Genomic DNA, 24,422 nt, shown 5'->3' on the forward strand with positions numbered 1-24,422 from the left:
TAGCATTCCAGACAGAACTTCTGCAGGTACTTACATGCACTATAGATACCAGTTCTAGTACAGTTACACATAGGATGACATGGTTTAAAGAAAGAAAATAATATCTTTTTTTGATGCCACTTGTAAACTTCATCACACAACGTCGCTACAGGTGAATCTAAACAACTGAAATTAGAATCACTAGATGGACTGAAAGATTAAAATACTCCAGAATTAACATAACCTGAAATATTTCCTGCAAAGCTGATATTGTCAATTGTGTTGACCAGTGATCCTTGAGGATGATGTGAAGTTGTTTTTTCTTACCTGTTAAACCCAACAGGTAACAAACAGTATGTCTGTCCAACAAATATGAAATCGTAATCAGCTGAGACTACATCCTGCTGCGTGTGATCCGCTATCTATCGAAGCAAGTTCACCTGAATGAATGCAACACCTAACACCAGTTGACACCCTCACGTGATGAATCAACACCCACAAGATCCCCTTTACAAAGATGAAACCCTTTCACTGCTAACAAAACATATCTTTGAAATGAGCTTTATTCTGGGGTCCCGGCTTTTCACACAGTTTGAGTCAAGAGGCATAACAACAAGTAAAACCTTGCCACATGGGATCAGCATGAAGACTTGAATACTACCCTGCCAATACCGTGTAACACACCCATACAGATTGTATGTGGGTCTCTGAACCCTGAATCAGGATGAGGGTATTTCATTTCCTGTATTATCTTCATGGTCCCATGGCTGATCTGACACTGATACTATTAACAATTCACATTGTCATTACCCTAATTTCTGAAGCAGTAATACATATACTGTTGAGGTCATATTGTTTAATACGTTATTAACAGTTGCTGCTCTTTTAAACACTTTCATTGAATCAGAAGCTGAACAAACATGTTACATGTTTTTGGCTGAATGCTGGGGGCATTCAATATCAATATGAAACACAAATTTTCAGACTGAAAACTGTGTTTCTACAATAATCACACCCATTATTCTACAAACATGCTGTAAACCAAACACCCTCAACCTCACCGGGTTGTGTACTTTTGCAATATTTCTGAGTGGCAGTGAATAGAAAGAGACACCTAAAGTAACAAAATAACACCTTCCATCTGAATGATTCATTTGAGAATAAGTGCATTATCTTATAATTATCCTCTATGAATATTGCACAACATCCTGCTTCATTGAGGACAAAATGAAATGTACATCCTACCTAATTTACTGTTCTTGATTTCATTTCAAACATCAGACATAAGTAGTTGAGAATTATTTTTGAAACAATACAGAAACAAACTCTTCCACTTAAATATAAGTGTTTGGCAGGCATACAAACTATCAACAAACTGCCGGATTCCATAAATGTTTTTCAAATAACATTTCTGTGTAAACATCAATATTCCTGGGAAAAAAACATGATTAAAGAACAAACTACAATTAGTGGCAAAGAATGCTGCCTTAGGCCTAACACAAACCTTACCATGGTGGTCAACAATCACCTTTACACATTAAGCTGTGCAACTCTGGAAGTAGGTTACATGAATCACAGCAAGTTAACATGAATACTCTAACATAGTTTAAGAAAGTGCTTTAAAGCTATTTCCATTTAGTTCAATAATGGTATATTGTTTCACAGATAAAGCAAATTTGTAAATTATATTTTGAACAAATAGCTGTATGTAGTTGTTTTGTCATATTATTTACAAGTGTTCTAATACTTCTCTCTTCACATACAAAATGCCATTATGGTGGAATGACACATGAAAAGGTTAACATAGCAATATCAATACCTACACCAGTAGATATATTTTATATATCTGGAGTTCTCTGTGAGTCCCTACAACACTTCCCTATGTCTACTCATGGTCAGCAAATATTTCCTCTCTGCAGCTTGGGAACCAACATTATATCAACAATCGTATGTTAAACTGTAAACAACGGACCGTGGAATTTTACTTTTTTTCAATCATTTCAGCAAAAAACATCTCATGGAGTATCATGTTCTCATGAGCCATTGTAAAAGGGAAGTGAATTAAATAAATCTGTGGAATGGGTACAGCTGACAAAAAATGGTATATTTACATTTGACATTTCTTCACTTCATTTCTTGTTCTACTGCAAAGGATTATAGATTTTCTCAATTCTCAGGACAAGTAGTCTCCATTAGCCTTGCTCAAACAACCAACACACAAACAACTGATCCTATTTCAATTACTGAAGCCATCTCTCTCTCTCATTATACATTAGTATGAATAATATGTTAAAAAAGCAACATGTCAGGTGGCAACGCCCTTTGGTTGTTATGTATCCATGGCAATGGTGGTTCTCTGCTTCAGTGGCTTGACACACCTGGCAGTTGAAATAAGGGACAGGTGACTCAGAGACAAACAGCGTAACAAGTGACATGACCGTGTATCAATTATAACACCCACCTATCTGTATAAATAATTAACTGAAGATTAATGAGTTGTGACCTTCCCAGCCAACAGCATGACTGTTACCAACAAATAGGATGTAGTGCAGGAAGGAGGAGACACATTGTCCTATTGAAACAAAGCACAAATTCTATTTTTCTACGTAAGCAGTGAGAATAGAACATGAATAACACGTTGTAATTCTTTGAAACGATTGTTATCATCTTTATGCTTAAACAGTTGAGCTAATTGTTCTCAGTTAGAAAAAAGGGACACTATGTACAAACTTAAATTGATTATTTGTACGTCAAAGTTTTGCCAGCTGTGATTGAGGAGATGAACATTACTTCAAGAACCAACAACCACAAATTGAGGCACTCAGTATGATGATCAGCTTTACAGTTTTATTATACCCTAAAATGAAATGAAATCCTATTGATAACAAGTAAAAACATGATGCTATTTACACTTTGTAATTGTTATGTACATTATATTTAAGTAAAAATAACATTTACAAGTAAAACAAATGGAAGAATTACTGCATCATCTTCAAAATATATCTGAATATTCTTCCAGTTTTCAAGGACTTGTTTCATACCTGTGTATTTTGCAAATCACAAATCAACTGGCCCAATCAAATGCACTGGGCTTAATGATCTACCAACAATAATCAGAACAGCAAATGCCTTAATATGGCATGAGACAATACAGCAACAAAGTATCTCCAACTGACGAAATTACATTTATGTCCCATCTTCATGTTGCTCTTCCATGGTCTATATAGGAGATATGGTCAACGGTAAACCATAAATCTTGCATATGACATCCAGTAACCACTTGATCGTATGGTCACATGATTCCTGTACACACAACTCTACAACAATTCTACCAATCACTGATCATGATCTGTCCTTGATAACATCATGATTTCCTCCATCTTGATCAGTCGTACTAATCACCAATCTCTCCCCTCCCTAGTACATGCATTGGTCTGATCCCAGTGATTACCTGACAATGGCAGATACCCCCTACAGCATGACAATGTATTTACAATATTGTGAGCTCTGTAACACCTAATTATTCTATCAAATGAGCTGCACATATATAGCATTGTTGTGACAATACGAACATAGCAACAAGCATGGCTTGGTAACATATCACATTTCTGGTATATATACATGTACACAGTGAAAAACTGGTTATCATCTTATATTAAACAGAAATATGAGGTAACAGGGGGAAATGGGGAACAATATTTGTGAACTTAATACCCACAACTTAGTGTCACATTTTGTTGTTAGCAAATAAGTATCTTCAGGAAAGACATAATGATAACATCAACTACTAGTAATTAGAAAACAATAGGTTCTCAAATATTCCATTCACTATCAAGCATATATTCAGATAATATAAGGAACTCAGGTTTGTCTTCTGAAAATGGGATGCATAAAACATATTTATGCATTCCGTGTTTTGTCAGTCAAGTCCATAGTTTGACTTTCATGACTCTGGTCGAGTCATCTGGGCATATCAAACAATGGAGAAAAAGTAGTTTCATGTCATAGAGACAACACAGAATAGATGTTCCATTACAGATTCCACTGGTATATGAACCAAATGTTTTTAGTCAGGTACTTTAGCACATATTCACTTTAATGATATACAAGCAGCCAATTTTACTTATGCTTATTAGTTCATAGGTTACATAGGGGTCAAAATGGCTTTACTCTATATCAATATGGGCGGTGGGGTAGCCCAGTGGTCAAAGTGTTCGCTCGTCACGCCAAAGACCAGTGTTCGATTCCCCACATGGGTACAATGTGAGAAACCCATTTCTGGCGTCCCTCACCATGATATTGCTGGAATACTGCTAAAAGTGGCGTAAAACCAAATTCACTCACTCACTCACTATATCAATATCCTGAAATTTGAGCAAGTGAATTATCAATGAAAGATGTATGTTTACCCAACACCCATAAAAGGTTCAGGATTGTTTTAACAGCAGTGCAGTTTTGCTATTACAATAATTCACAGCTAATCATGACAACATAATACTTTATTCACATCATCAGTCGTGAAACTCCTGTATTGTCGGGCAGGTATGTAAATGGCACCTGTGCTGGGTGGGACATTATAACACAGCCATACCACACAGTCATGGTAAGTGTAAAATATATATTAGTATACATGACCCAATATAATATACATAAACAATGTCAAACACTGTATATTCATAAGATATGCATCCGTCATACTTCTCATCTTGCTAAACAAATGTCAAAACATATTAACTAAGTTTTACTCTTTTAAAACAAATGTATGTTTGATAATATAAATGTTTAGGTCTTTGCCATTAAAACATCCTGCTTCATTTTTTTATTTTATCTTAATCACCTTTCATGGCAAGTATGACATAACTTGCTACAGTCTCCTATCATGTGCACTTCTGAATATACTGAAGAATTGTGAAAAATAACTGTGACACATGGTTCATATTTCAAAACACAAATATATTCTTAATGTTTTTCTTTCAAAAGAGACTTCTCCAAGATCTTGCATCAAAGTGCACAGGCTAACAAGAGTTCCTACCAGAATACTGTCAATATTGACTGATTGTGGCAGCATAATGGCCAACTCCATACATTTACACCATGCCCTCATCACAAACTGTATATTCCACGTTTCCCACTCCACTAACACGCTTTTTGTCCTTTCACGTGAACATTCTTGTCTTCATGAAGAAGTCAGTTTGGTATTTGCATGGAACTATGCATTTCCAGTGGGGATTAGATCCTGAGAGTGTTTAATTGCTTGATTGATATTCATTGGAATTTCTTAATGCCATTCTGAACCGAATTAAGTTTAAACATTATCGCCTCCAAACATTGCCAAGTTAAACAGTAACGATGGCTTTGAAAACTCAGCACAAATTTTGGAAGTTTCATAAAAAAAATTCTGTGAACTCACAAATTATCCAGATAAGTCAGCTTTTTAAGCATGTTACATTTCTGTTTCTTCCTTGTGGGAGGCACGAACAAGGTGACATGCACCAGCCGTACAAATAGTGCCGGCCCTATCATTTTTCAGACGAAAAAGTCAAATATTGCTACAGGTAACAACTTGATGACAAAATGTGACAGAATTTGGAAAGGGGAACTTCCCATTCTGTGAAATCTTCTGTATCAATAATTATTGTTAAACACTGTGTTTGTATCAGACGGCATGAGAGAGCAGTGTGAAGTCAACATACCTGGAAATCTTGTCAACACTTGCAGCTAATGTGGACAACTTGGACCAAACACATCAACATGATGGATTTCTGAAGTCACTCATCACATACAGAAACAGATGGCATTCTTCATTCAAAGGAAATGTGGCCTGTTTAGTGGACAGATGAGGCAGGCGTGTCCTATGAAGTCTTGTACTGGAATTCTATCAATATTCTAGATGGTCTTAAAGTCCTTTCTAAAGTCCTTCAAAATACTTAGTACTAAACAGCTTGTTGATTTGTCAGTTAATATCCTTTGAAATGTCACCTTCTAGGTGCACTTTTCATATTCCTCAAAAGTCTTCTGGTTGTATCAGGGATCTGCAAAGAAAAGAATAAAAAATTAATGCTTTGTATGAAGGATGTCAATGTTCTGCTATGATATACGGTTACAAAGTCAAACTTAAACATCTGCTTGGCACAAGACATTATTTGTAGAATGAATAAATCAATGGTCTGTATAATGAATGCAAAATGGTTTAGTCAATCAAATGTAAACAGCTTCTACTTGGTTCAACATTGTTCTAGAAATGAACCTGTGGATGACAAGACTGATTCACCCAATACACTAAGCCAAGATACACATATCACACCATGTCTTGTAGCAAAACATACTTCACCTTAATTTTGTAATACAATTGATGCCATGTTACACATCTGCATACAAACCAAGCCCAAACAACTCTATAACCTTCAACACTTATCACAGTGACCTATGCTTGGGGGAACACAGAAATATTTTAGTTACATTTAAGTATCACTAAAACAATATATTCTTATTACACTTGTACATGAACTCTGGGTTTCACACTTCCCCAAGACACCATCCCGTCAGTATTTCCTGATGTATCAAGCATGTCCTTACCACACTCTGTCAGCACTTCCTCTCATCTCACACATTACAATCTGTTTGAATTCGCTTTCTGTATCAATATCTTATGAAACACCCACAGGTCTTGTGCAAATATTTTAACACGAATTCCACAAACAGCTTCTTCAACAGCTGAGTCTATTTTTACATGTCAAGAATAGGCCCTTAATCACAATGTGAAAAAATCTCCAGCTACGTAATTTAAAAGACGAAATATCCTGTTTTCCCCCATCCCCTTCTCCATCCTCAATGCCGTGGTCGTCCAAGTGGATGAGGAATAGTGGAATCCAGGAGTAGTGAGGTCATCTGCCTTCCTCATATAGATATACATATTTGTCTAGCCTTATCTTCATCACACATTTCTTAATCACTGAAGATACATGATAGCATTCATAGCTGATAGAATATGTAATAACAAAGTCCATGCATTACTTTTTCAGTTCTGTTCATGTTCTGTAATTATTTTCGTCAATCAGCATATATCTTGTAGTCATTTTTAAAATATGAGACCAGTTTACATTTACTTACACCATTTGTCATGTATTTATTTACATTCAATCATTTATAAACTAATGTAGTTTCCTTGCATAACTATTTTATAACACAGATCTTAAAAACAGTTGTTTGGGCTTGACAACAAACCCATTATAAGTAGAATGCCCCTGGCTCAGAAGTAAACAAGTGCTACTTACATTGCATGAAGCATCACAAGAATGATGACATTGCATTCCCTTCATTTTTAAAATGAAGATCTACATATTTGTTGAAAACCTTTGCAAACAAGTATTAGATAATATCTTGCACAGTTGGAGGTGCACAAGACAATTACTCTAACTAGAAACCTATGATTTACCAGAAGGACACGACCCCCCACCAGCTGATGTAGAGAAAGTCACATACCCTCCAAGGAGCTTCAACGATACCGATCTCCTTTCTAACTAAGCCCTTTGGTGTATAGATACAGATACACACTTCAATTTGTACGGCAGATCTTCAACACCTCCTGTAGGTAACCCATACTCATATCTGACATTCGATGCTGGGGTCTGCCCAGATACCTAACTGGTCTCAAGTATTTCAAGACATTAGACCACAGGATTGCCTGATACTGCTGTCATTCCAATGTTTTGTTCTCAGAAGCAGCACTGAATGTAATGGTTGATAGTGCTGTTATCAAAGTCTTACTGCTTGACACCTGTGATAGGGCACATAAGTCCCAGTGTATCCTCAGTATTACCTGGAAATATTCTACGTCAGTACAGTTTGTCTGGCTGGCTGTTCACAAGCATAACACAAAGCACCAATCAGGCATATTAAATAGTTCACCACCATTATTGTGTTCGGCGTGTAGTTTCTCTTCCCCATTAGTAGCTGGACCTCACTTCAACCATTATGTAGATACGATCAGATCACTGAATCATTATAATTTCCTACACTGATACCTGACAGGGGGGTTCTTGTTAGTTCATGGAACAATACCCATTATTGTTGATGTGGTGGCACATTATTGCAGGTAACCCTTGTAATTTAGTCATCTTTGTCAATAATGATAACATGATAATATCTGTATCTCTAACATTGTTAAGCTAAGCTGTACATACATTAGGTAATCAGTGGTACAATAATGTAGCACATAACTGTCTGGACAGACAGAGACTGTATGTTAGTGTAAATCTATGTGAATGTAGATGTAAGTGAATGTACGTGAACAAGCCTGAATGACACACAGAAGTGGTTGTTGGAGGGTGCAACATAATGCGACACCAACAACAAGCTACAACTCTTCCTTGAGAAATTGTTTTTACTAATGACATAAAAAAAAACAGGAATTATCTTCAAAAAATATATTTAACAAAAAATAATTCATCCACTAAATTTAAATGCCTGCAACAGCTTTCATTTTCAGATACATTCTCCCTTTTGATAAAGGTCTTCCAGTGAATGAATATTGTTTTGAAAGTTTTACACCGATTGTCATTGTTTAAGAACTCATTAATATAATCAAACACATTAGTGTTACTTTCCTGGTCTATAAATTGCCACACTCTGTGTGATTTTATCAAACTGATCTCACATCTTATCCTGTGTCACAAAGGCCTTGTGATAGCTTTATAAACTACTGGCTGTCCATGAGAGGGGCAAGGGCAACAAGTCACTATTGTTCCATAGTACCAAGTCAACTTTATTCACATCCCTTTGGCTGCCCCTCAAAAATACAGAGGCTTTTTTGCATAATCTTAAATGTTTCACTTCCTGTCAGGTGAATTGTAAATGTCTTTATTTTCTTTCTTAACACGATTCTGGCTTTTCATTGTGAACAATCATGCTTATACATGTACATGAAAATGCAAATAATCTGTGGAGACAATGAAAACCAGTGCAAGTTTATGATTTGTGTATTTCCATGCACTGTATGTTATGGTTCATTTGATATAATCACTGTGAAGTGTGTATTTGACATAAACACCCCAAAGTGTTTATACTGGATTTGAGCTGCGACTTGAAACCCTTCCCTCACAAGGATGTGCCATCACAATGTGAGTCTTAAACCTGATGACCAATTAAACATGATACACATTAAAGGGGTCATTTCAAACTCACTGGGTTATTCAACAAACTTCATCTAAACCAGGTTAATGAATTTGAAAAATCATGATGATCAACAATTACACTGAGGATATTTCTTGCTTGTGTTATCAAAAACTGAAAAATGCATGCAATAATTCACAGACAACAACTTTTTTTGACAATGTTGCAGAAGGTTTTGATATGGCCCCTGCCTAAATGGTCAATATTTGTGGCCAGTGAGGACAACACTGGACTGTTTGTCCATCAATCCAATGCCAACAAGGTGTCTCTGAAACCCCAGCCTCGACCAGCACACAAAGACATGGATTTGAGAGGGTAATCTCCTAACAACAGAGCTCCCCTACATTTCCCAGTACAGGATAGCTCCCAGTACAGGATAGCTCCCAGTACAGGATAGCTCCCAATACATCTAGCTACAGGCTTAACATACCCTCTTATCCTACAGTTGCCATGTAGGAGCCAATGTAGGGCCCTACTCAGTCAAGTACACCCAGGAACTCTGGTAAATGATAGGAAGATTAGTGCCGACACTTTTTACAATTTGTCTTAAAGTATACTGCAATTAACACAATCCAAAGTAATTATTTCTTTATATTTCTCTTTATACTTCAACTTATATATTATTATGAATTTATCACAATCGCATTTTTCTTCTCATCTATCAATACTGGTAAATCCATCAAGGTAATTCAAGCATAACAACATGACTGTACAAATTGTCTTAGCACTATGACACAAATTTGTGCAAGTGGTCATTGATATCATTTAGAAATATGTAAACTTCTTAAACTTTATTGATTAGACCAAGGAAAACCAAAACTGACATCAGAAAACATAATATTAATAGTTCAGTTTATGTTTATATGTCTTGTTGACGGATAAGGGGAATAAAGAATACAACTACAACAAAATGTTACTGTTTACTTTTAATAATTGATCAGAAAGATTGGCATAATCTCCCACAATCCTGACACTCAGGATCCTCTCACTGAGAGAGCAAAGATTTCCCAGGCTTGAGTTCACACGTATCTGGTGTGTCTTAAGAAGTTTGCACTTTAAACACAATAACATCCTACCTTACAACACACAAAAAGTGAAATGCTGAACTAAACTATACATATCTATACACCACAAATATGGTACACTGAAATCTGTGAACCATGCTAAATAACATGTGTGGCCTTATTTATTACTTAGGGCATATTGCCACAATAGTAGATCAAACTGCAGATCAGTTAGATCAGACAGAAGCCCATCAGGACTAGTAGTTCTAGTTCCATCAATGGTAATCAGAGCATCATGAGTATATGGGGCACTGACTCAATTAAATGTGGGTTATTATTACATACAAGATTAATATACTCCATACAATGTGAGCTAACAGAGAAACAACTGATGTTCAAATAACTTGGATCAAGGCTTGCCTGGACTGCCAATCTGTGTGAGCCTAGCACCTATTGAACAGTTAGAGCCATGTAATAATGGAGGTAGCCAGTTACTGTTGTATTGAAGTTGATTGTTAACCTGGATTAGTTCATGTGAAAAGTGTTGTATGGAGAGGTCTATTAAACAGTCCTAGGCTAAACAGTGCAACTACTTCAAAGGAAGAAAGCTATTTTTAACAAACACAGTGAGACCTCTTTCAGCCCTGTTAATGCCTACACCTTACACGCCACACATCTGTCTTTACAACACTGCTGCATGGTTTAAAGGGGCTGGTTTACTTGCTTCCACTCACTCTTGTTTACAGGCGACAATTACTGGTGCACCATGTTATCATACGCCCAGTTAATTCTATAAAGTACACTTTAAAAATGAGGATTTATGTTGTCTTCAAAACAGCTACTTTCAGGTTAATGTGCTAGCAAGTCTAGTGCTGTAGGTTTCACATGCATATCCCTCTCTGGGAACCCACAAGCAAGAATCATAACCTTGGTGATTCTGGACTCAAACATATGATAATTTTAAACAACTAATGACTAAGAGAAGTAATTGTGGCTCTATATTTGAGGAGGCCACTCATGTCCCTGTATCTTGTAATGCTCTTTGCATTCCATGTGGGCAATTTCCAATGATCTTTACTGCAGACTGCAAGTATGAGCATTTGAGAAGGCCCACTCATTGGCACTATGTCATGAGAATAGATAAAAGCAATATATGTGTCATCATGTGACATAGACTTTGTACAATAAAACTTTGCTATTTTCAGATATGTCGACCAAATGTTTTACCATTTGAGCGAGAAAGTCTGATGAATGAGTATACAACTCGTAATCATATCAGAACAAGTGCTCCTTTTTGACCATTATGCTCAATCTCTTTGAAAACAGTACTTGAGGGGGAAAAATAAAGGATTACATGAAAGCACAAGTGTTCCTTAATTTGTTTCCAGGCTCTTCATAAGCTTCATGATACAACACTGTGAAGAACCTGGAAAAAATAAAGGAACACTTGTGTTTTCATGTAATCCCTTATTTTTTTCCCTCAGTATATATGATCTCGCTGTGAAACAACTGATATGGACTGAATTTTTTTTAACTAACAGTAACAAGAAACTATGGTCTCCTACTTGTGAGACAAGTTAACTCAACAAAGCATTTGAACTAATGCATGAATATACATAAAGATTCTATCCAAGTTTTCCTGTAGATACAAACTTGAATGTTTAGTATAATCCACATGAAGGGTATTTATATATACAAAATGTATTCACAATTTTTTCCATTCACAAATATCAATGCTTATCAAACCAGCTGACATCTTGTCAGAGGTTCTAACTTGTAGCAAAGTTGTTGCAGCATCTTTGAAAGTACACAGGCAAAAAGCAACACAGGTTACTATATATGGAAAGCTATCATCATTGGGCAATGGTTGTCCAGGCTGACAGCCTATAGCGCATGGTAACAGCTGCAAGCGTCCTCGGTGGGGCATCACATCTCTGTTTGGTCACTTGTTAAAGATTCCATTGTATCTTAACCAAGACCAATTTGCTTAGTGACTTCTCATATTGACTGCCTGACCTCTCGAACCTTGGATATTGTCTGTTCAAATTTCGTGATGACCTGTTACCCCTGTCAGGTCACTGTTAGCCAATGTTTGACTTGAAGCTGAAACCGTTTGACCTGCATAATCCTGATTCTGCTCCTTGACACTCAGCCAATGTCAGGTTACACTGCCAACACACATTCACACATTTTACTTGCATTTCGCCATTCTAAAACTCAATGTTTCTTGTATCAAACAATTGTTTTCGATAATTCAAAACGAAGATCACATCTTCATCATATGCCATGTATTCCAATTGCAACAATCATAATATATATATATATATATATGTTTGTAGTCTTGAGTCCTTTACATGCTGTGGGCTTGTCAAGCAGTGTGACTAAAGAAAATTGCCCATTTTCCCACTGTGTGAGATCATCATTAGACCCGAGAGTCTGTGGTAATTTGAGAAAGCCTAGGATAAATTATGTTGTGCCTGATCAATTGTATTATTTGTAACCTACACTAAATAATGAAAAAGACAGAATATTATTCTTAATATTTACATCGTGAGGTAAACAAAATTTTCAAAACTTAAATTGATACCAGTCTATTGCCAATGCTAAAAACTTAATGTCACAAGCAGATAGTTACTTTTCTTTTCACCAACAACCTTTCTTCCACCGTAAAGAAATCTTCTAAAAGATTAAATATTCTGTACATCATATAGACAGTGTATGAATGAAGGTAGATTAGCACAAGTCTACACTTTATCTCAGACTGGCGAAATACAATCAGCAAACCATGAAAAGAAGTCGTCTACAGTCATTGAGGATGCACAACAAGCTGTATACTTCATGTGACAACAACTGGAGATGAAGGTACAATACTAAGTAAAACTTAAAAGTTGGCACATTTGATACACTGAAGTACACCACATGTTCATTAAGCTTCTGTTCACATAGCTCAGATCTGAAAATTCAAGAAAGCCGACAACTGTATGTATTCAGGCTAACCTACCATCCGTCATAGTAGGACCTGTCCAACCCTGGTTCCCTCCTTAAACTTCTCTGGCAGGGAAGTAGGTAAATACACCTGTGGATCATTGAAACAGCCAACGGGAATTGGGGAAATTTGTCTGAATTTGAGGATTTCCTACCACCAAAAGAACTGGAATGCTGTCTCAACACAGTGGTTAAATTTGTATCTATTCCAGATATCCGTTTCAGGTATTTCAGAGTTGCAGAAGTGACTGAGATTTTACACCACTGTAATAGGTACACTGGGGGCATGTGAGTCGGAATCCCCCAGGATTTGACAACAAATGTGAGGCGATGCACTCAGATTCCCTTAACGACATGCTTTGTCTCAGTGACAGTTGCAGTTAGAAGCTTTGTGAAAAGTCCATTCAGAATTTTACTTTACATGAAAAGGAAATATTGATCTCAAATAAAGACAGCTCATAATGAATTCTTTGTTGGGCATTTTAGAAGTTGAGTTGATGAAGAATGATGACAATTTTTATGGATATACAACTTCTTTTATTCTGTGAAGGGCGACGTTTCGACATAAACTCTAATGTTGTTGTCAAGCAAGTGATGACAACAACATTAGAATCTATGTTGAAATGTCGCTCTTCACAGAATAAAAGAAGTTGTACAACTTCTTTTATTCTGTGAAGGGCGACGTTTCGACATAAACTCTAATGTTGTTGTCAAGCAAGTGATGACAACAACATTAGAATCTATGTTGAAATGTCAACTTTAGAGTTTATGTCTAAAAGAAGCCCCTTCACAGAATAAAAGAAGTTGTATATCCATAAAAATTGTCGTAATGAAGTTGAGAACAGCAGAAACCAATCATGGCTTAGAAATGAGGTCATCAACAGTTCAAGTCATATTGTAAACTCATCTGAATACAGAATGGAACATGTAGTTTTTTCAAAACAGCCTCAATTCTGAACAATCTGTTGGGTTTTTTTCATGTCTGTCATATTTAAAACTGAATAAATAGATGCATACCTTTGTGAAATCCTGGGCAGATCCATAGAGTACCAAATTATCCATAGTTCAGGACCAGCAGAATACCAGTACTAAACCATACAAGATCATGCAGATGAACTGTTGATACATCATGTAAATCCTTGATTACAATGAGGTTATGCTGCAACTATTGTGGTTACAATGGGAAGGAAATTACATGGAAATTTCCTTCACACTCTAAGAAGACATATTCTCCATAAGAAAATTGATAACATCGTCATTAACATATGCGCAGCACTTGACTCTGTGAACAGTTACCAAACCTATAAGTATGTAATGTGTCAAGTGCCTCAAAGGTACATCTCCATAATCAGATTACAACCACATAAAAGCGGATTACCCCTTTGTAATGTAATTACATTCAAAAGTAAGGGCATCCTTCAATGAATATGCAGCATTTCAATCACAATATTTATTGAAAAACTTACATAAAGCTACAATCAGTAAATATTTTGTCAGCTTTATAGATTATCATTGTTTTTAATCTGAACATGTTGAAGGGTATTATCCCATCTCACAACTTACATCCTAATCTTTTGATAGGATTAAAACACAGACAAAAGGGAACACTATAGAAAGGGAAAGAGTACACCAATAAACAGTTCATTCTAAACTGTTAAACTTTTATCTGTTCTTGATCTAATTTCTTATTCTAATTATTCATTATTTTTCTTTGCAGCTCTTCAAATAGTTTTGGATTTGTTTTCCAACACCCTTTGAATCAGGTTACGACATGCTCATGTTATAGGTATGCTCAGTGATCGCTGTGGTGGTTTGTCTTCTATCGTGGGTCATTATTAGGGCTGCGCAATATAACCGGTATATACCGGTTCAGACAGGAAAACGATACGTATTTCGATACGTTGATCGAAAACCGGTATTTTTACATGCATTCGGAAAACTTCGTAACTTTCGTAAATCTTTGGATATTTCCGTTTTTCACACCGGAAGTCATGCGTTTGTTGTAAAATGGTGACCCCAACAACGAACAATTTATTGTTGGGCCAAATACAAGGGCAAAGGCTTCAGTATGGCAGCATTTTGGGTTGAAAAAGTTCACGGTAGATGGAACTATTGATAAGAGTAACGCGGTACGTAAAATATGTAATGGTAAAGTAAATTAAAAGTTTTTATTAAAGCTTAATCAAGAATATTGCTTTTGTTGTGTTTTTGCTTTATAAATCAAGCATTAACTTCTTACAATATATTGCAATACATATCGCAATATATGCTTTCGCATCGCAATATATCGCAATGTGAAATTCTCTGCAATACCAACCCCTAGTCATTATACTTTCATTCCGGCAAATTTAAAGATTACAGCAAAATGGTTTGTCCCTTTTCACAGCCTCCTCAAATCACTGAGTCTGGCTACTAGTGAAGGATCCTGCTTGGCACAGGTCTTCAATCTATACATGCAGACCCTTTTCAATACAAACAAAAGCTTATTTGGCTGTGTCATTGAGCACATAAAGTATTGAATAAGGTTTCCCTTTCAAGCTGGGGAGGAAACAAGCTGGCAAGTTGTACCATGAAGCCATTATCAATATTTAATCCATAAAACCTGAATAATTCATGAATCGGTATCAGATATCAGATAATTTCCTTTCTTGTGAAACAGACATTGAACAAACGTACAAGATAAGGAAATGAAAGTAAAAACTCATTCCATATCTGAGTTTGGTGATTGTTTACAAGACAGTCATACCACTGTTCATTAGTGTGCTTGTCATCATCTACATCAGTGAGGATGGAAGGGGATAAAATAAGTGCTTGAAGAATTTGCTCAGCATACTCAAACCTATTCTCACAACTATGGAACATCTACTATAGAGAATAACCAGTCTCTGATATCCAGAGAAACAGATTCCTTAGGAAAGGCAAACCAGCAGTTACAGTATAGGAAATCAGTGATGAATGTTTGTGTTCATTGAAAGAGTGTGCATGTCCTGCCATACTAGTAGATTATACTCAACATATCTACATCAGTGACATGGAATCATCTGAAAAATTTCACTGAGGTGTAATCATTCCCCAAATGTATTCAAAGTACAAGTCACAAAACAATAATATTATTTCATTATATCTTCATAGCATAAGCACTGACTCGATGATGACATTAAATATCACCGTGGAGTTGATAAACTAACATCCCACTTGTTTTGTCTGTCTCTGATTAAGGCCATATATAAAAATATTCTTGACTTCTCATTACCGCCCGACCATATGACCCGACCCTATGATTTTTTTTATTTCTTACACTAGAGAAAATGCAACTTTGACTCTCAAAATGTGCATGAATTTTTCACAAATCTAAGTTTTTATTTTCTACTGGAGGAAAGGTGTAAGTTTCCACAGAAAGGGTTCTGGACATAAAATAAAATTAAATGTAAAAGTAAAATCCACCCGCCCGATATTTTTTTTAAAAAGTGATGAGATACAAGAACATTTTTGTATGTGGCCTAAGGCAATATACTATGAAACTGAGTATAGTTGGCATCAGTAATGACCACTGATTGGTAGAGACCTGTGACATTCATGCTGATTCAGACTATGAAAGTAGCTGTAACTGAACATTAATATTCTGAAATGAGATCTAATCAACCTTCAACTACACTTGATATATCATGTACTAGATTAGGCCATGATGACTGGATACTATTCAACCCATGCTATACAATAACCTCATAATAATGCCACATTATTCAATGTGAAATACTTCAATAAAGGAATATTGATTAAACATCAATAATGCCCTTGAACATGATCAGTTCAACAATGTATGCCAAACTGCAACATTAACACTACTGATGGAATGCGCATAGACTAGACCAGGATAACACAATCAATACTTGGGAGTGACAGCAGCTGCTGGCCTTTGACATGCTGAGTCAGCAATACCACACTTATATACACCAAGCAGGACAATATAGCATTGTGGACACTATATCCAACCTCACAATAAGGTGAGGTTATTATTCTATTACTTCAACACAGACTGATGCCCAGGAAAGAGACAAATGACACCAACCTCATTTTTTATTATTTTCACACAATATCACTCCAAACTGTCAGTCTGAAAGCAAGTTGAGTTAATTTTGAAATATTAGTCTCACAGCATGCATCTTATTGGTAACTGACTCAACACGAATACTGTTTATGTTTTTATTTAAGTAGGATTGATCAAACAAAGTCCACAATAATGGCCGTATTTGAGAAACTACATTTGAAAAATGTGCTTGAACAAATACCATGTAGGATGGTGTAATACTTGGACTGGGCAATATTGTTGAAAGAGACAATAGCTCTATAGCTTAAAGGTGCAAGTGTTAGCTTGTCACTCCTAAGACATGTTATAATCTCTCCCCCTCTCTCTTTGACGGAAGAAAACATTGCTTCAAGCTGCTGACAATCATACTCTCTCATTCACATAGCAGAGACCATGCTTTCATTTACATCAGTAAAGTATCATTAAGAACCTTCACTTTCTCAAAATCAATTCATTAATTAGAAACATAATTGTCTATATACATCTCAGTGAAGTACAAAAATATCTAGAGATGAAGCTTAAGAAATGAATACAAGATGTGAAATTATGCTATTGTAACACTGAGATTGTAGATTGTATTTTCCATGGATCGATGATTAAGGTATATATCAGTCGCTACTTTCCGTCCACCTATGATGCTAATTGCACTGAACCCTCTACAGTTGCAGGAACATTACACAGACCAACCAGGTCAGCAATGGTCTACATACAACACCATGGTACATTTATTCCCTGTCTGACCATCAAGTACAAGTTAAATGCCCATTTTCAGGCTACAGACCACCATGTCCTCATATGACCGTGTAACGAGATTGGTGTAGAGGCCATCAGTCATCAGGATACATCATACAAACAATCTGTAATGGCTTTACAGATTCCTGATTAGTGGCAGTTACCATAGTAACACACCAACAAACTGCCACCTGACAGCCCACTGTAATCATCATGGTGTAATTACTACTTTTCCCTACATGTAATATTAAAACAAACTAACATTTATATAGCATACCTGTCCTTCACACCAGAACTATGACACGACAACCATCTACAAGCAATCAACACCTCCCGCCTCTCACATCATCATCTGTATCACCACCATTACCGACTTCAACAACACAAACTATCACTTCATACTTAACAGTCTGGTAAAATGGGCTCCAGGCAGCTTCTTTATTCATCATCAACAAAAGCTTGAAAGTTTTTAGCTGTCACATGTTGCAAATAACGACTATTTATCAGCAATATTGAAAACATCAAGCTGTTTCAACACACTTTCTGCACTGCTGCACAATGTTGTCCCTGAGATTGATCTGCCGTAGATTGAAATAGATGTCTTGAATTGAGCAAGAATAAAAACAAAACTGATTATGAAACACCATGCCGACTGAATATATTACTGAGTAATTCTTAGCCAAGTAGCATTTACTCAATAATACTTGTATCAGTTTACTAATTCCAAGCATTCTTCATTCTAAAAGAAATGCAATGATAAGCATCCCTACTTCACATGAAAGTGCTTCAATCCAAAATCATTATGTGCATCGAATGGACATTGATGACAGTGCTCTTGTATGAGCTAATGTTGCTATGACGACTCACATTGATTTTCAGGAAGAACATGTAAAGCTCATCCAAACTTTCAAAGCTCCATACTATTTGAACATAATATAATCTAGCCACTTCTCTGACATGAAGTAGGCAAGACTGCAAATGCAGAAGTAACTGAAGACTGAAGTCTGATCATTTATTTATGTGAAATTTGGTTAACAACGTATTTGTCTGTTCTCACCATTTACAAACCAAAAACAAACCTTCAATGATTTATTACAACAAATGCCAATAGATTAATAACTTTGTGACCAGTTATCTCACTGATAAAATCCTTCTTTGGTCTAGTAGCTACTGCATCTACTCAGAGAGCAGACAGTTCCTAGTTCAGTTCCCAGCCATGTCACACCTGGAGATATTAAAAATGGTGCTTTTAGTTGCCTCGAGATTAGGGGGAAAACAAGTCACCTCACAGTAACCTTCAGTTGGCTACCACAACCAAACTGGCACTGGTCTGGGCCAGACTTGGGCCAACAACTTTGTCCGTTTCCTATTACATGCTTTATAAAAATAGGGTAGGTAGGTTGATTATATCTGGGGTGTTTTTTCACTTTTTTTATTTTTTAGTAGCACCAGGTGTCAGTAATAGCCCATTATACCAATATACCAATTCAATTAAATCCATTTTAGCCTTACGTAAACTGAAAAACATGAAAATATCATACTCATATTGGATAAAAATAATGAGTTGAAATGCACTCCACTCATGATTTTGACTGGTCAACAAAAGATAGGATAGGGTTAGTTGGGTAACAGGAAACAGTTTATTTTTTTATTTTTTTTTTTGGGTGGGGGGCAAGCAGGCCCAAACACAGATGTATGTATTTGGTTATGTTAGTGCACATGTCCTGAGTGTGGCATTCAACTCCACTTCACTGCACCTCTGATTGATAAAACTAGTTTGTTACATGAAACAAGATACTAATGAATGTCAGCTAATGAAGAGCTCAGTATAATTGGTAATAATCATGGCTATCTCCAAGAATCAACAATGACTCAAACCATACAATTGGTGAATGATGAATTACTGCATACTGATCAGATCAGTTATTCAAACCACTGAACTAAAGGACCATTTCATTTTGAGATTATTTCACGCTATTGTGGAATAATGGAAACTTACAATGTCTCGGCAGAATATCACACATCACATAACATTCCAATTCTTTCTATTGATGTCACTTATTCAAGTTTATAGAAATAATGACAAAACATTAGCTGATTAATAGAAAAAAATTAAAGTATTCCAAAGATCACAATCAATAATGTTCTGGTACATGTGTACTTAGTGAATTAATTAGTGAACATTTACTTTTCTATGTGACATGTCTTTATTCAAACCCAATCAATCAAAAGTAAATACATTCTTAATGAACACCTCATGAGATATAAGTATTGATTGATTCCATCAGTTATTAATGTAAAATCAATTATATTGCATTCTGGAATTCCAGTGCTTTCACTGACAATATGTATAAATCATTCAGCTGCACTGATAGCCTGGTTTTTGCATATGCTAACAATCATGGATGGATAAAGTTACTATTAAATAAGAATTTTTAATTGGAGTTGTTAATCATTTACTGTATGACCTCAATGATATCAATTTCAATTGATCCACCCCTGAATCAATGTGTTTCACCTAGCCAATGTCGCAGCAAAACATTAGCTATTTCAACACATCACACACACGCAGCTTGAAATAAAATGAGCAAATGTGTCTGGTTAATGGCTGTTGGAACTCAACCCTCAGCCAAGTCCACAAAAGAAAAGTCACAACATGTATCAGCTCTTCATTTCTAAGGAATATCCAAACACAGATGAGAGCCTTCTCTACTGACGTCAGGCAACTAAGTGCGACATTATCTGCGCCAACTTTGTAAACATGCACTAGGTGGCAGCACAAGACAAATTCCTGTGTTCGGTCAATAAACCCTTTCTCAACTAGAAACAAAGGCCTATACAGCAGCCCTCTGACCAGTAAGAGCAATGTTGACTTGAAGAAAGTAGGGGTGGTTGGTTAATAAATCTGTAGTCATTACCTACATGGGTCATCAATCGCACATGATCAATAAGTTGGCTAAAGAAAGAAAGCCATTACTTTTGACCATAAGTCTCCTTACTTATATAAAGGTTGATGTTTTATAACAGTTGAACAGTCATTTTGATATACAAAGTCCACAACATATTGAGGGGTCACCAGATTCTTCAATGAAAGTTACAAGCCGGGGGTGAAACATTGTTTCATGGGTAGATCCTTTTTAGACAAAAATAACTCACTGAAAATACGAATAACAGAGTCAGAGAATTTCAATTGTATATCTTGTGTTTTGTCCTAGACCTGATCCACAAATGTTTGAATTTTAAAAGGTTTACCTTAATGTCATTTTGTGCATGGAAATATAGGTCTTTACTATGGTCATTTCCACCATCATACATCTTACCAACAACAAAGACAATTAGTTTTTAGATATTGAAGTAATAATAACAAATTAACAATAAAGAACTAACAATTCCTTGCTTGATATGTGTCTTGTGTTACCTATGTGTTATCATATATTTATTATATAGTTTTAAAAACACAATCACTACATGCTATCAAGATTACAAAATAATACATGTTATCTGAAATGATAAGACAAATTCTAAGTATAAATAACTAACCAGTGTGAAGGCATGGATTACCCCAGACACCATGAATCAGGTTCAACTCTAGTTTCATTGTATCCATCTCTATCCGGGACATGATAATGTACAGAAAACAATATTTTTCTATAAGCATAAATATTCCTTTACCACAGAAGCTTAACAAACAACAGTACAAGTGTCAGAATGAATAATAGGTAATACTGATGGGGAACGTAAATATTACATAGATCCTACATTAACTAATATTCTAATTTGCTGAATATTTTACATCTGAATGCACAGAAGAGTGAGTGAGTTTGGTTCTACGCCGCTTTTAGCAATATTCCAGTAATATCACGGCGGTGGACACCAGAAATGAGCTTCACACAATGTATCCATGTGGGGATTCGAACCCAGGTCTTCGGCGTGATGAGCGAACACTTTAACCACTAGGCTACCCCACCCACCCGAATGCACTGAAGAAGGAAGAATGTTGTGTTTTCATAATGATATGAATTAGTGGAATTCCCACAAAGACAAAACAATCCCTTACTCATAATAGTGGATGAATGCTTTTAGGGTTTTTCACCTGCTGCCCCAAACTGTACACACAGTCATGCAACAACGGTAATACATACATGATGCTGATTAAACAGGTATGATGAATACCTTCGACAGTGTCAACTTCCTGGCTTTACCTGCATCAAGTCAGAAGTTCAATTGGTTTCAGGTTCATGTTAGTCAACAGTTTTGCTCCAATGCTAAACATATTTCAGTGAAATCACAGCAGGAGGCACCAAGAATAGGTTCCTTCAATCCTATGAGTGGAATCAATCCTAGAGGTAGGTGCAATAAAGCCAGACTACCTCTACATATGAAACTTGTTAGCTCTTCACATTCAACTTTGCCACAATACTAATGGTAATAGCTGAATGTCTGGAATCGCAAGCAAGAACATGACACAACTACAAAAGGTGCCTGTCATTTCCAAGAAAGGTTATACAAATCCTGTCTCATCCCTGCTTGATTCCCTTCCATGGTTTGGAATGCACAACAGACTGGACTCAAATGTGTATATTGATGCATTAATGGATCTGCGCCTGATTATTTCACACAACTTATCATCAAGTTACCTGAGCTCTCTGTACCTTCAAGGTTGAAGATGTACCTACTGGAACCCTCTCAAACCATCTCAAATCTTACCTTTCATCACTACTGTCTGAAACAGACTCTCTATTATTCTGCACTTAGAGTCCAGCTTAGAGCACAGCTCATCACAGATGTCCTACTCACTACACCCTGACCAAGAACTGAGAGTGTGATATACAACAGGATGTAATGTTCAAGCAACTTGAAGGCGCTATGACTATTCCTCTTATCCTCAAGAGCAGATTCGATGTCAAACTGTCACAAAGTACCTCCATAATCTCTTCATTGACATTTTGAGTTATATATGTACTCCATATCTCTGTACAGACCTATAGCTGAACACTCCACACAGACAATACAGAAAGAACTGTGTATTTGAGCACTTGACTTGTCACGAAGACAACCACACGAAGGACAGAACCAGATCTTGTACAAACAACCAAGTCTATTTTGTTATAAAAGTGTTTGATTTGCTCATAAAATACACACTTATATTAAGGTCAGGTTCTCTTAGGTCAACAAAGAATGTTGAAAACCGGACACTGTTACTTTAACTTGCCCAACGGCTATTTCAGGGTGCCACTTATGATCTTCACTGTGATGAGAAAGTGGTCGGTTGTTATCAATGTTGATTCTCTCTTACTGGTCAGCAATTGCCACTGCTGTCAGATAAGATGGGACCTCGTACTTCATAAATGGATGATTATACTTACATTATACTATGAAATATATATCTGAAAACTGGTTATATTCTTACTTGAAATACAGAACACTGACATTCAGAAACACATGCAGTTAATTTGTTCTGTTAGAATACAATACTGATGAAGCACCTGACATTTATTTGTACATCAAGAAACACTTTTCACAGAATACAGAAATAACAATTAATTACCACTTCAAAAAGAATAACTTCGGTTTACACATGTATCATTCATTTACTGGTCATTTACAACAAAACGCACACTATACCTGTAGTGTCACAACGTCAAGAAGGAACAGCTGCTTGAAGGTAATGTTCCCTCCTGTTCCCTACGAGCCTGCTGGCCTGTGGGCTGACCAATAACACCTTCCTCTCACGCTCATCACAGGATTATACCATAATATTGATATCTTGTCACACCTGTCAGGGCTGATGCCCTTACTACATCACTACAGACTCTATCAATCTTGTGAGCTTCCTAATTAACACGTGTACAGACATTCGATGCTAATTAAGCTTGTAAGTGCTTCTCTAATCCAGACATGGATTTGTAAAGTGTTTAACTTCAGATAGCTCATCCTACAGGATAAGGTCAGTTTGATTTTACATTCTGTGAGGAAAAATATAATCTGCAATATACTTAGAGACTCAAACATATTATGTAAGATTCAATTTAAATACATCAGTTCCTAAATCTGACTGTAACAGATAACATCTCAAAAGCCTGATAAAGTCTTTAGCTCCCACAAGGTACATTAACTATGATACACATTTTATTTCTTGACATGGTCATTTTCTACATGTATGTACATGATAGCCTGTGGCGGTCTGTGCCAGGTATTCACTAATGAACATTCCAATGTACAAGTAAGATACATTAGGCAGGACGAGCTAGTGGACATTAATTACTAAACATATCAGGATATTCCTGTTATTGATGAAAAAGATACCAATAGTTGTGGTTACAAACCTACTTGCGAACTGTCAGCAATCAAACATGGTCCTGTAAAAGAAAACATTTGAGAAAGTGTTTAATCACCTTCAATATACCAGTTCCTCAAAAGGCAAGGCATTGAGTTCTTTGATTTAGCATGTAGCATTTTCATCT

General features: G+C 36.2%; 1 protein-coding gene across 3 annotated transcripts in view; it reads right to left on the bottom strand.

Moving 5' to 3' along the window:
• LOC124259633 (cadherin-23-like) overlaps window positions 1-24,422 on the bottom strand; it is an 80,162-nt gene that overhangs the window by 37,467 nt on the left and 18,273 nt on the right. For all 3 annotated transcript variants that reach the window (XM_046693802.1, XM_046693804.1, XM_046693801.1), the window contains exon 2: window positions 5,673-6,011. The gene's annotated coding sequence lies outside the window, so the exon portion shown is untranslated. The remainder of the gene's footprint in view (window positions 1-5,672; window positions 6,012-24,422) is intronic.

This window comes from Haliotis rubra, unplaced genomic scaffold (assembly GCF_003918875.1).
Source record: "Haliotis rubra isolate DU_JTF1 unplaced genomic scaffold, ASM391887v1 Scf730, whole genome shotgun sequence".
Lineage (NCBI taxonomy): Eukaryota > Metazoa > Mollusca > Gastropoda > Lepetellida > Haliotidae > Haliotis > Haliotis rubra.